This window comes from Eptesicus fuscus, chromosome 8, assembly GCF_027574615.1.
Source record: "Eptesicus fuscus isolate TK198812 chromosome 8, DD_ASM_mEF_20220401, whole genome shotgun sequence".
Classification (NCBI taxonomy): domain Eukaryota; kingdom Metazoa; phylum Chordata; class Mammalia; order Chiroptera; family Vespertilionidae; genus Eptesicus; species Eptesicus fuscus.
In genome coordinates, this window is record NC_072480.1 from 74,987,114 (window position 1) to 74,989,652 (window position 2,539).

Here is a 2,539-nt window from a genome sequence, read left to right on the forward strand (position 1 = left end):
TTCATGCTATGTTTGTGAACCAGCTGCCAATTCAGAGGAATCGCTATAGTGTTAATAAGCTCAATGCCAATTTTACATTCTTTTTTTTTTAAGCTGCTCTATTAATTTCACATCATGAAAAGATTTTTTTCCCAAAAACTGAGTGAAATTGCCTTGCTGGACAGAGAGTTTTACACTGAGACAAAACATTATTCAATTAGAAACTAGTAAGAGGAAACATCAAAAGGTTTACAGAAAAGTAAATCACAAAACTACTGGCTTTTGGAGCAGAGGCCGAATTATTAGCTTCAGTGAAAACCTTAGGATTCAAGGTATAAAGCGAAAGTCATAATGATTATCAGGTTCAGGAGTTTGGAAGCATATAACATGCCTCATTTGCTGCTCCTTAGTCTTTCTCCTGATTTCCATCTGCTGCTTTGCGATCTTTTCTACATTATCTCCCACTGCATTGTGATCAACACACTTGTTAGATATGGCCCCTCGAAAATTAGACAAGTCGCTTAACCCTCCCCAGCCTGACATTTCCTCCAGGCTTCTGGGCTTCGCCTCCTCCCAGAGTGTACGGGTCCTCCTCATTCTGCACAGGGGCCTGGTCCCCTCCTCCGTTTTCCTGTTGGGCATTTTCCATGTTGAGATTTTTTACTGCTCGTTCCTCTTTGGACTCCATTGCTCCTGCTCCACCTTTGCCTCTGGGGGCTTCCTGGATGGGCTGTGCACCCTCAGGGCCACTGGGAGCTGCAACCGAGAAGGGTGCGAGCCTCCACAGGGTATCACCGATTTTACTTTCAAGTTGAAAAGAATCTATATATATTAAAGCCTAATATGCAAAGTGTCCCCTCAGGAGTTCAGCCGACTGGGAGTTCGATTCCTCACTATGACATGTGCTGACCACCAGGGGGCGACGTGGAACGAAGGGAGGCCCCGGCTGGCAGCTGGCAGCCGCTAAGGACCCTACCCATGCATGAGTTTTGTGCACTGGGCCTCTAGTATTCCCATAACACTTCTACCTTTTATAGAAGAGATATTTTTATTTTGTTTATAGTTTATTTGAAATGATGATTCTGCTTTTCTTGTTACTTTTTGACTCTGAGGAGGTTTAGAACTGGTCTCCCCAAGATGTCCTCTCTGGCATGTGAATTATTTTTAGCTGAACGCATCAAGACCCTGCAGGTTCACAAGATACTTTTACCTCTCCCTCAAAGAACTTTAATTAGGGGCCATAAAAACAGTTATCACTAGAAATAACATTTTAGGCCTTATCTAGAGGGCAGGGAAAACTTCTAATTACTGAACATCTGCTCTTCTCCTCGTCTTGTGACTAACCTTCCTCCCTTGTGAAGCCCTAAGGAGATGCTTAGCTCGAAATGTCGTTTATACATCATTTTAACTTTCTGTCTTTGAATCACTCATGTGTGTGGGGAGTCTGACTCTCAGTATGTGGGATTCCCATACATATTTACGTAATCAAATTTGGTCATTTCCTCTTGTTAGTCTGTCTCGTGTCTATTTGAGTTATAGACAAGCTGAAAGAACCTAGCAGGGTAGAGAAAAGTCTGTTTCTTCCATGCAACCTCTAAAACCTCAGAACAACTAGAAAAGGAACAGCAATTCATGTGAACTGAAATCATTAGACTCTAAGTGACTGGTCAGTCATTTGCTGAGTCAGATCTTTTCCACACGGTCCCTCCATTACTGCTAAAAATAATTTACTCTTGAAATTAATTGGATTTTATAAAAAGTACCTTACTGCCCCCTTAATGTAGCCTGTTTCAGAACTAGAAACAGAAATTATAGCATTCACAAGGCAACTTAGCAAATGATTTGAATGTTACTTTGTACATATTTGGAATTTGCTTTCCATTAACACATTGAAGCCTTGCATAAAGCTAAAATGCAAACACATTCTTCATTTAAAAATAAGCAATCTTGCCGAAACCGGTTTGGCTCAGTGGATAGAGCGTCGGCCTGCGGACTCAAGGGTCCCAGGTTCGATTCCGGTCAAGGGCATGTACCTTGGTTGCGGGCACATCCCCAGTGGGGGGTGTGCAGGAGGCAGCTGATCAATGTTTCTCTCTCATCGATGTTTCTGGCTCTCTATTCCTCTCCCTTCCTCTCTTTAAAAAATCAATAAAATATATTTTTTTAAAAAAAAGCAATCTTAGTCCTAGCCAGTTTGCTCAGTGGATAGAGCCATGGCCTGTGGACTGAAGGGTCCTGGGTTCAATTCCAGTCAAGGGCCCAGGTTGTGGGCTCGATCCCCAAGAGGGGGTGTGCAGGAGGCAGCCAATCAATGATTCTCATCATTGATGTTTCTCTCTCTCTCCCTCTCACTCCCTCTCTGAAATCAATAAAAAAATATTTTTAAAGGAGCAATCTTATTTAAAATTAGTAAAAAGTAATCCCATTTAGGTTGTGCAGTCTAAAAGGCATAGCTCTGAACATCAAGCACAAAGTCGAATACCAGTGTGGGGCTTGGAGAAGCCGCCCCGTGGTGGTTCCTGCCTACCCTGCTCCCGGACAATGGCGGCAGACCTCCCCC

At 43.0% G+C, this 2,539-nt stretch overlaps 1 pseudogene; it reads right to left on the reverse strand.

Annotated features, from left to right (window-relative positions):
* Positions 1-306: 306 nt before the first annotated feature.
* Positions 307-667, reverse strand: LOC103288301 (protein BEX4-like; annotated as a pseudogene).
* Between the last annotated feature and the right edge of the window lie 1,872 nt (positions 668-2,539).